This window comes from Lactuca virosa, chromosome 8 (genome assembly GCF_052849685.1).
Source record: "Lactuca virosa cultivar CGN04683 chromosome 8, Lactuca_virosa_CGN04683_v6, whole genome shotgun sequence".
NCBI classification, from domain to species: domain Eukaryota; kingdom Viridiplantae; phylum Streptophyta; class Magnoliopsida; order Asterales; family Asteraceae; genus Lactuca; species Lactuca virosa.
Genome location: NC_136433.1, coordinates 260970440 through 260982420, shown reverse-complemented (window position 1 = coordinate 260982420; position 11981 = coordinate 260970440).

The following is an 11981-nucleotide window of genomic DNA, read 5'->3' as shown; positions in this document are numbered from 1 at the left end:
GCTCTTCATTCCTGCTTCCAGCTTCCATATTGCTTCCGAGAATGTCTTTTACGCTTCATAATAGATATTAAACTAATAAGTACCTTTTTTTATATAATAATCATAAATATAGCTAATAATATTAAGATATGATGTAAAATATATATGTAGATATGCACATATCAAAATACCCTACACTTATTTTTTGCTTGCCCCCAAATAAAACTAAATTTTTAAGTCTAACTTTCATCACCAATATCACATAAGACAATCCATTTTGAACTCAGCCATTATACCAAGACCTCAATGCGCATATTTGTGTCTAAGGTTCCTAAAAATTACCCAATCCTAGCTACTCACAATCCTTATGAACATTCACCCATTAGCTTATACGACACTCATTTCTGCAACCCTCTGAATCAATGCTCAGAAATCTTTCTTAACCTCAAGGTATTTTTGGTTAAGCTACCCAAGCATACATAATCTAGAAAAATTACAACTTTAGATACCACAATGGAGCTCTCAGAATTCTTCATTTCTTTGAATAATTGGTCTTTGATTTCTTTGAATTCACCACATTTTTTTTATTTTTGGTATCTTCAACTTTTGATTCTTCGGAATTTTGATCTTTTGATCTTTATACTTTGATAGCTCCAAAATTCTTACAACTCTTTGGTAATTTCTCTTTTTATTTTATTTTATATATAACTCATTTTTTTTTTCGCTCAATACCTACATGCTTAAGCAGGGGAGCTTAACTTCAACCTTTATTGGTTAGAGGTATTAGTCTAAGTGCAATGACTACATAAGCTCTCCTGGATAGATTTCAGGTACAGGATGCAAAACTTATTATGCCATATAAACTATCGGATTACCTTTCATATCTCATGGCTTTTCACTAGGAATGGGAAGCCACAAGTATACTATAACATATGTTGGTGTAGTTAACATTTGAGCTCTCATCGGATCATCCCACGCAACACTAGCAACTTAAGTTTAAACTAATACTAAATTCATTTTTAGCTTATTATTTCAAATCTATTTCTAAATTTTTCAAAATTTTAATTTTTAAAATTTTCTAGCAATTTACTTTTTCGACCCCCTACCCCACACTTATTACATACAATTCCCTCATTGTATGCATAAAATAGATTAAAAACAACAAAATGGAGAAAAAGGAACAAACTCCCCTGGGGTAGTAATGGCGAGATCGAACTCTGAGACTTGTGTGGAAAGCTTAGATTTCTCCTATAATTGCTGGAAACAGTACTTCTGGACCTGCTTCTTGTGAATGCAAATGTGCCGGATCGAATGAAATTAAAGAACCATTCTTGAAAAATGTGCTGAATCGCTGCCACGACATAGGAAAGCAACGTCACGTCGTGGTGTCGAGCAAATGGTCATCAAGGTCGAACAAAATAATGTCGCTACGACATGGTTTAAGGATGTCATGTCGTGGTGTAGTCAGATTCAGTCACAATTAAATTTTTTGCCACGACGTGTTGATGATGTCCACGTCGTGGTGTCTTCTCAAAGAATCTTCTAAAATTGAAACGGGTGGGCATCGACTCTTTTTAATGTGTAAGACCATTCCCACTATTTTTTCAGTAAATATGCTTCAAAATGATTTTCTCTTCATTATGTGGGAACCCCACACTTATTCAAAAACTTGTTCTTCACTTATGATCTTCAAAAATCGCACGACTTCTTCAAATTAAGCTCCTTCACTGCTTCACTTTCGTTCAAGACTACAAAATAAGATCAAGAACTAGACAAACACATCATCATTCGGTTAAGGTAAAATAAAACTAAAACGAAAAATAAAACTAAAACTAAATAAAAAAGAAAAGTAAATGCAAACTCTAAAAACATCGGGTTGCCTCCCGATAAGTACTTCTTTTTGTTGGAGTCATGAGTCGGACTCCATGTGTGACAACTGGCAGTTCTGGATCAACAAAAGTTGAACAAGTCAACGAAAGTCAACGGGTTAGGATGTAAATCATGATCTGTCCCTTGCTTCTAGGGTTCTCGGCTTAGGACCCAAAACATAGTGATTTCGGTTAGTACTTGGACCGAAATCACCATGTGATCTCGGTTGGTACATGGACTGAAATCACCTTGTGAATTCGGTGGTACTAGACCGAAATCACATGTGATTTCGGTGACTCTATAAGGTTTTCGGTGGGAAAGAAGAAGAAAAAAGAGTTGACTTCGTGACATGATATTTCATCATTTCCAACACAAAAATATTACCCAACGTATATCAAGGCTTTTAGCCAACAAATAACAAGGAAAACATCACCTCACCCCTCCCTCTTTAACTTCGGCCGAGATCATCCCCAAACCCAACCATCTTCAAGTTCTTCACCTTTTCCCTCAAGAACAAGTCCAAGCCTTTCCAAGGATTGATTCTCCAAGTTGATTCCTAGACTTTTTGGTAAGTGGATCTTGTTAATCTAGTGTTTCTACACAATTTCATGTTAGTTCTATCTCATTTACACACATTATTATGTGTTAAAAACTTATAGGATAACACCACCTTTAAAGAGTTCATCAACCACTTTCAAGTGTTCTAGGCTTGAAGATCTTCACAATCATCTCTTTATCCAACCACAAACACACTCAAGGTGAGTTCATACCCCTTATTTTCGAGATTTTCATGTTTTAGGGGGGGGGGGGGGAATACAAGTAAATCTTGTATAATAATTCAAGTTATTATACATGCTTCATCTCTTTGTTATGTGCAAAATATAATTTACATGAAATATGGTCACTACTAGTTATTTGAACCTTTATATGTGTTATGATAGTTTGAAGTACAAAACTATGCAAATCTATTATAAACATGCCATATTTTCTTGAGGTTATAAACACAAACTATAAAAACAAGGATTTTTGTGAACATGATATGCTTTTCTAGCAAAAATGGTCATAACTAAGTTATGACACCATTTTTGTGGGTTTTGACCAAAAATATGTTGTTTCAAACATATAAAGTTAACTCTACTTACATGTCTCAAATAGGAGAAAATAAGTTTTTACTAAGTTATTTCTCACTATTACCGGTTATTGTCGTTAAAAAGGCCAAAAACTAGGAAGAATATGATTTTATCATACCAAAAGTTCTTATACTTATGTAGATGTGAATTATATGATATAAACCTTTAAAACATCTAAACATGCTATCTTATATATATATATATATATATATATATATATATATATATATATATATATATATATATATAATGGGCACATCAACACATTTACAATAAACTATAATAGGTATAGTTTATGGGGCATAACACTAATTTACCATTTTTGGGATGAACAAATAATTATTTAAAGGTATAATTATTTTACACTATGAAATTTCTATGGAAAGATAACATTTTCCACTCTCAAAAGGGTTTTCATTACACTACATGTAAACCGTTAATAAAAATTTTGTGAGACATCGTCTTCACTTACCTACCAGGGTACCTACAAAAGACCTGTATTGTAACCAGAGTCTCGGTAAGAGAGTGTGACACTTGTGTATAGATTTATACGGGACTGACAATCCCGCACCTAAACTGTTAGCTAAAGTTAGACCGACAGGTCTGGGGTGACAAATGTCTAACATTCCGGCGCCTGAGGAACGTCGTAACAGGCCAACTAGTCGCTAGCATGGTTATGATAACTCACATGGGGTATTAACAATACATTTGGTTTACGGGGATATCATACATTCAATTAGTTTTATAGAAAGATGAAACTTCATAATACTATTCTCTAGTACAACACTACTTACATTGTTTTTTGTCTTGGGTTTGAGACTTACAGTTCAGTTTTAAAGAAAATATTGGATTTTCTGAAAGCACACTCTATCGTTTTTCAAGGAAAAGCTACCGATTTCTCTCATATAAAACGCTTATGAACTCACCAACTTAATTGTTGACACTTTTTGAAAATCACTTGTATTCTCAGGAAATCAGTGAACAGGTAACCAAAAAGGTTTTGAGGATGCGGCGTCGCAGCGTCGCGCCAATTATTTTTTTGTCATATGTATATGGTATCAAGCAAGGTTGTAGTAAACGCTCAACGTACGCTCGACGGTGGACTGGGGTGAAGGGATTAATCGGCTAGGCGGGGATTAATCGAGGGCCATTAATTATTAAAAAAAATATTAAAAAATTAATAAATATAACATTATAAATTGAAAAAGTTATTAAAAATTTAATAAAAATAACATTATAACATGAAAATATGATTACAAAAAACCCTTTTGATCCTTAATGCATCTCATCTAGGTGAAAACTTGTTAACTAAATCTTACACTTATATTTCTAACTGCAAAAGGTAGGTATAGTATTTATAAAAAAAACCACATTACAATTTATATTTTACAATTACAAATTCAAAACAAACATATTTCAAATATCAATGAATCAATCAATCTTCAAGGTTTATCTTGGATCCAATTTGAAGAGTGTTGAGAAAAGAGATGCCCAAACTATTGATGCAACTCAATACAACTTCAACCTTTACTAGCAAGCCTGCTGACCTGTAGAAATGCACAACTACACTCATGATGAACCTGTCTGGTTGAATGCCAATGCTAATGCTTTCAAGAAAAGAAATGCCCTTTTCGACATATAAAATATTGAAAACACAATCTTGAACGCTGCAGCCTACAAAAATGTGAATCAAATTTCACTGAGATAAAATATCAAACAGCTGGTATGCACCTGTAATTCGGTACAAGGATTATACAGATTATGCATTGGAAATGGTCCAAGATGCTGTCCATCAACACGATAGTTGCAACAAAATATTAAGACATTTTTACCCCATAAGCCTCACGACATGCTTTTAGTAAACTTGCCACATTTTTTTTCCAAGTGGCTTTTATCGATCTTTCCTCAACTATAACAAAAAGGTCTTCAAATTAAATAGGAAAAAACCATCCTTATATAATAAAAGATAATGGGTAAATGATAAATATTGATAAATTCAATTACTTTGAACACTCATGTTCATCAAGTGGGTGTTGGTGATCTGTTGTGGCACGCAAATGAAACACACATGTGACCTAAAAGTAGCAATCAATCAAAGAAAGAAAATTGGGGAAGAACGGAGAAGCAAATAAGATATATGATTTTGTTGGATTTAATCAATCTACAATCTCCACCGCCACCAGTTCACCATCACCACCTGATACCATCTTCCAGCAACTTCTTATCTACTCCAGCAAAAGTCAAATTACAAACAACTTCGAGCCTCTAAAACACCGTGAACATCCATCAGAGAAACTGCTATTGCTGAAAACTCTTGCCACCTTGTACACCTCCCACTTCAGCCCCGTATCAACAGCCGGCAACCACCATCATCATGCCACCTTCCATACCCCCTATTATACCGACGAGTACAACCCACCACAAACAACATTAAAGAACCACCAGTCGAAACCACCATTGAAAAGCGAAGATCAAAGAAAGAAAACTGGTGAACGGAAGAAGAAGATCGATGTTGTCGTTTCACTTCTTTCATTCGTTCATGGTTTGATTGCAGAGAGAATGTTAATTTTCTTTGACTGCATACGATTGAATGAGAAACTAGAATCAACCATAGAAGCAATTGTTCCATTTTGACAATTTTGCCCTTAAATTGATTTTAAATTATGTTGACTTGCGTTGACTGATTAGGGCACCTAGACCCGCCTAGACCCGATTATCTCCGTCTATGACCGACTTTGACCACTTCCGATTATATAAGCCGATTAGCTATAAACATCGACGGTGGAGGACCGCCAAGCGCCTAGGCACCGATTAATCGGCCGCCTAGGCCGATATTTACAACACTGACATATATATATATATATATATATATATATATATATTATGTATAAGAAAACTTAGTCGAACCGCTAGTACGCCTCATTCAGAAAGTCATACTATAAGGGGAGTTTAAGGAAGCGGCTTATAAAATGACCGTCATTGGGTATCCATTCTTACGCACCGCTATCTTGTACGGTGGAAGCTGTTAGCCGAACGGATTCGATAGGACAAATTAAATCTCATTAATAAGTATAATGCGATATAAAGTAACTAAACCATTTTCTAAAATCCCATTCTTATTTACTTTCAGAAAAATGTGAATTTGATGCTAACCCATGAAATTGCACATTGCACCTTATTGTTTGTTAGTGGAGCGTGTGTGGTTAACCAACACACTAATATGAGACTAATATTGTTGGCGATGGGTGTCTTGTCAATTATCATTGAATTAATGGAGCGCGTGGTTAAGCGGCACGTTAATTTCAGATGATAAATGACATCGAGAGTACCAAGCTAATTTGCATGGTTATTCACATCTCGTTTGTGATCCTCGACATCCCAGTCACAAAGTGAGAGCATAATGGAGATTAAACATGCCATTGAATAGTTCAATGAATCTAAAAAGATGTAGGAGTTTCATAAGATTGAAATTGGTAAATGCTTTACCTACCTAAAATAGATTCGAATTTGATTACGACATCCCTCTTCAAAATTCGAATCGAAAAATATGGATCCTAGCCTTAATTTAAATTTTTGGGTTAATAATTAAGGATTAAATTCAACTTACTAGAATTCTATTTTCTCCCTTTATAGATGTCAAGTTCAGACAATAATGGTCTTCCTCGTTCTTCTGGAAATGTTTTCCCTTCTCTATCTGAAGATGATCTTCCACATGTTGATCAAGATAAAAGAATGTTCCCTTCTTCAAGCAATGGTGGAACTGGAAATCATGCTTCTCCAACTCTTCCTCCACCTCCTCCTCCACCTCCTCCAATGACTCTCCCTAAGTCATGTCTTCTACAAGTTGAAAAGTACGAAACTACTCAAGCTATATTGGCATGTAAACATCAAGATGGAAAGTCTGTATGTGTGCATGTTCTGAAAATGAAATCGCACATTGACAGATTGGTGATGTTGGGTGTCGTTTTCCTAAGGGAGCTAGACATTGACTTGGTTCTAGTTTTGCTTCCTAAATCATATAGTTAGTTCATTAAAGACTACTATATGAGGGACCACGACGTAACCCTAATTGATCTAACATATATGTTGATTGTTGCTGAAGCAGAAATGCTTAAGAGCACAAGTCAAGAAAAAATGTTTGAAGGATATGTCTCCAAAATTTCCATGGACATTGACAATGGCAACATTGGTAGTCCAGAAAAGGTTTCTCTTCCCAATGGAAAGGGATCGGCCAAGGTCAAACCATTTGACCATATGGTAAAGAGAAAGGCTAATTCTGAGATACTTCCATGTGCTAATCCCAAAAAGTTCATATGTTTCTATTGCCAATTGAAGGGGCATTGGATGCGAAGCTAACCAGACTACTTGAAAGATCTTAGAGATATTAAGTCAAGTTGTGTGACTCTACTTCAGGTACATCCACTATATAACTCCATTATTTTATTAAGTTCCTATTCATAGATTCTTAATACATGATGTGATAGTCACGTTTTGATGTTTTGCAGAATCTAAGAGAAATAAGGAAGCTTAAGAAGAGTAAGTTGAATCTGACCGTGAGAGATGGATTTCGGTCGCGTAGTTCGACGATCAGATTTTTGAGCTGCTGCTTAGGAGTTATGATAGATTGCTTAGGAAATATCTAGAAACATAGTTTTCATATATTTGTATTGTAAGGACATAATTTTTCCGCTCATTATCAATAATGTGAATTTTTGTTTTTATCTAGTTTACTTTATGTTTCCTTACAATGGTATTTATGAAAATTGGTGGTTACATTTCTGTTATTAGAAATGTTAAATGTGGATTGATTCTTAATTATATCGTTTGTGGTAATGTCATGATTAACCAAGTGAAACGGAATTCTCATCACCCAAGTTTCAGTTGGATAGAAACATGGAGTCATATAATTCGAATTATGTGATGTATGAGAATCTTGATCTTTGGAAGATTAAGACTAATTCGTTGATCACATGTTTTATGTGAGTCAAAGTGAAGGACAAATGGATCTAGTACATACTGATATGCACTAGTCAGATCCACCACAAAGGACGATAAGTCTATTCGTCATGATTTATTGATGATTCAGTAAATATGGTTATGCTTATAAGATTAAGTGTAATTCTAATTTTTTGAAAAGTTTCAAAGAGTGGCAGAACGAATATGAAGAATCTATTAGGAAGAAAGATAAAGGTTTCTCCAATCTGAAAGGAAAGAAGAGTACTTTGGTATCATGTTTTATGATCATCTTAATGATTGTGGAACCATGTCACCGTTGATCCTCGAAGAACATCTTAGTGAAATTGTTTCGACTAAGAAGAGGAATCTAATATTTTTGAAATGGTTTAATTGAGAGATGAGTCATACTTAGTTTCCAACCAAGTTTTAGAGTCATACTCTAGTAACTACGAATCGTATCTTGAAGCTTATTTAGTACTAAGTAGGTTTATAACACCTCATGAAATGTGGAGTAATATTGTTTTCTTACTCTGGCACATTTAGAATTGGTAGTTATGATGTTTTGGATTTAAAAAACAGAGGATGAACTAAGACTAATTCAATGAAGTGTTTTCTTGACAAGAATCCACACTAACTGTTGAATATTTGTTTTTGCTTGTCGAGGAATGATCCTTAACAAAAAAAACTTATATGTCAAGAAGTCAATGGGAGTCCTTTTGATTTTAAAGAGTTTCAGGAGACAATAAAGAATAAACCTTTTAGTTATCACTAGCACACGACCCGAGGTTGATAACCTATCGTGTTAAGTTGACATATTCTTGTTTTTGTGCACCTTCCTGTTGAGTTGGCAATGCTCATGAGTTCTACGGTTCTCATGTGATTGCAAAAGGTAGAGCACGTTGCTCAGTGATAGTACATTGGTCAATGGAAGTGAGTTGCTTGACAACTTGGAAGCACTGGTAGGACCTTGTGCTACTAGATGGCAAGAAATTAAGAATAAGCAAAGTTCAGTCAATGAAACCTAAATTTGATTTTGGTTTTGTGCTCAACCTTATTTTATGATTATAGGTTGGAAATGACAATTTCGTATGGATAGGAATACATACACCATAAATGTCACACCCCCAAACCAAGGATGACGGAAACGTCCGGGGGTGGAGGACTTCATGTATAGTATCACAACAACGAGTATAATAGTGCCCAAAGTAAATACAACCATCATAAATATAATTGAAAAAGTTATACAATAGTATGTGTTTACATGTTTCCAATCAATTACACTTATGATGACAAAAATGAAATGTTTGACGATTTAACGTCCCATCCTCAAAAGCGGTTGATTTCCTGTTTCACTGAATTCCTGAGAATACAAGTAGTTTGAAAAAGTGTCAACAATTAAGTTGGTGAGTTCATAAGAGTTTTATTTGAGAAAGAAGCCGTTTTCCTTGTAAAAAAAAGCTATAGAGTATGATTTCATAAAATTCAATATTTTCTTTATTAAACGCGAAATGAATTCTCCTATGCTATGCAATAATGTACCCTAGAAAGACCTGTAGATTCCTTCTATAATCACCCAGTGTATATAAGTTATATAAAATTTAAGTTAAATAAACGGTCGAATATAATGGGCCTGCCCTAGGTCCACAACCACACAAGGAACAGGAAGTAAGGCGAGCCCACCAATTCTAGGTCGATTGCGACTAGATTCTTATATAACTCTAGCATATACACTTAGCAATTATAGCTGAAGTGTAACAATTCTAGATGAAATGTAGTTTTGATAGAAATATGTTTCCAAAGAAAATCCAATATTTTCCTTATAAAAGTCATGTAGTCCTAATTGTTAAGACAGAGAATATGTGTGTGTTTTGTGCTTATAATGTTCATAACGGGAATGTGTTTCCAAAGAAAATCCAATATTTTCCTTATAAAAAGTCATGTAGCCTTAAGTGTCAAGACCGAGAATATACAAGTATTTTTCCATACTTAGAGTAATTCATGCAAGTTTAAATCGGCATAAACTCGTTTAATTTAGAAGTAAAACCCCTTTTCAAAGTAGAATTTTTCCTGTAAACTTGAAAGATTGTTAACTCCCTATGTGAGTCGCTATAACCATACTACGACAGAATAACCTGCTTACGACGTTCTTCAGGCGTCGGAATCGAAATGACACTTGTCACCCCGATCGGCCGATCGGACTTATGCAAGCAGCATGGGCGTGGGTTGTCAATCCCAATATAGATCTATACACAATTATCACGCTCTCCCTACAAGAGACTCTGGTTATAACTAATTCAGGATTTTCTGTGGTACTTAAGAGTACCCCGAAGGATAATGTCTCACAACTTACGTTAACTAGTTTACATATAGTTTTGAGTATAAAGCCTCTTCCGTGGAGGAAGTGAAATCACCTTTTATGAAAATACATTTGTGATATAAATCCATAAACTATTACTATTATAGTTTATCAAGTAGTATATGAAAAACCCATTTGTTTTGAGAGTAAAACCTTTTCCATGTAGTATGCTTTTATCGAAAATTCATAAACTATACTTAATGTAGTTTATTATATGTGTTCGAAATGAATGGAGGAAAAACCTTAACATGAGTGACTAATTTCTGTTCATGATGATAAACTAACAAGAATGCATCAAAACATTGAGAAACTTATCGTTATGCACTTTGCTCAACATACTACAAAGTGTTGTTAATATGGTAAACTATGTAACTAGTTTTTATCCTTTCTGCACGGTTTTGAAATCATCATAGAAAAATCATACGAAGTCAAAAACTAACTCCGTAAACTCTGAGAGTTTAGAAAATGTGTCTAGTTTACTCATAATTTTTATTATGATTTTTAGAAGTCTCTAACTTATGTGAAAGTGTTCATATTCACAGACTGGTCCGAATTCGTTTCTGAAATGATAGGCAGTTTTGTAAAAATCACCATAAATCTTAGAAAAATCATATGGAGATGTGAAAGTAGTCATTTTAAAGGTATAAACCTGAACTATTTGCATATTATACAGTTTTGAAAGATATTAAGTTTAAGTTTGGTAAAACAGTTCGTGAACAGGTCACAACGTTTCTGTTGTAAGCTGTCAAGTTGAGTTTTGAATATGTTTTGGTGTTTTAACTTGTATCCCCCCTAAAAACTGAAGAAAACTAGAAAATGTAGGGGTATGAACTCACCTTAAGTGATTTCTTGTAGAGTGGAAGGTTGAAGATGATGAGTTTCAAGTCTAGATCACTTGATGAACACACGAAGTTTTGGATGATCCTAAGAACGATTTTTGGTGTGAAGATATGAGTCGTTAATCCAAGAGTGTTATGAAAACATGTAATAACACTTGAGTTAGAAGGAAATACTTACCAATAAGTGATAATAAATGACTAAAGAACACATCAAAAGTGTGGCTGAAAGTTGAGAGAAAAGAGGTCCTCTTGATGGTTTAAGAAGTGTATAATTTTGATGGTGAAGTAAAAGATCAAGGGAATCCCAGGCATTTCTTTATATGGAGGGTTGCTGGAGCAAGTGGCTAGGGTGAAGGGATGTTTGTCTTGGTTTGTGTGATGTGGATAAGGTTGGACCAATGAGAAAGTGACACATAGGAGGCAAGTGGGCACACTTGACCCACTTGTGGTGTAAAATACTCTTCTTATTGTAAAATAATGATTTATAATTAATAAATCCTTGAAAAATAATTAAAATAATAGTTCTGGGGGTTAAAAATGATAAAAATATGAATTCGGTGAAAAAATCCCGTCAAAAACGTCAAAAACAGGCTTAGGAGGCGAAAGTAGTCGAAAATCGGACAATAGGGACCGAACCTGCGAGGTTCGGCTCTTAGGAGTGTGAGAACCGAGAGGGAACCGAGAGTAGGAGGGAAGACCGAAGGTCCGAAGTGGGGGGTGCGAGGGTCTCACATGGGAGCCGAAGTTCGGTCCTCGCTGCTGAGCTTCGGTCTGCTGAGGTTTCGGTCCGAGAGGCTTCTGACACTTTCGGTTCTGACACTTTTGGCTCATAAGAGGTTCGGCTCCTAAGAG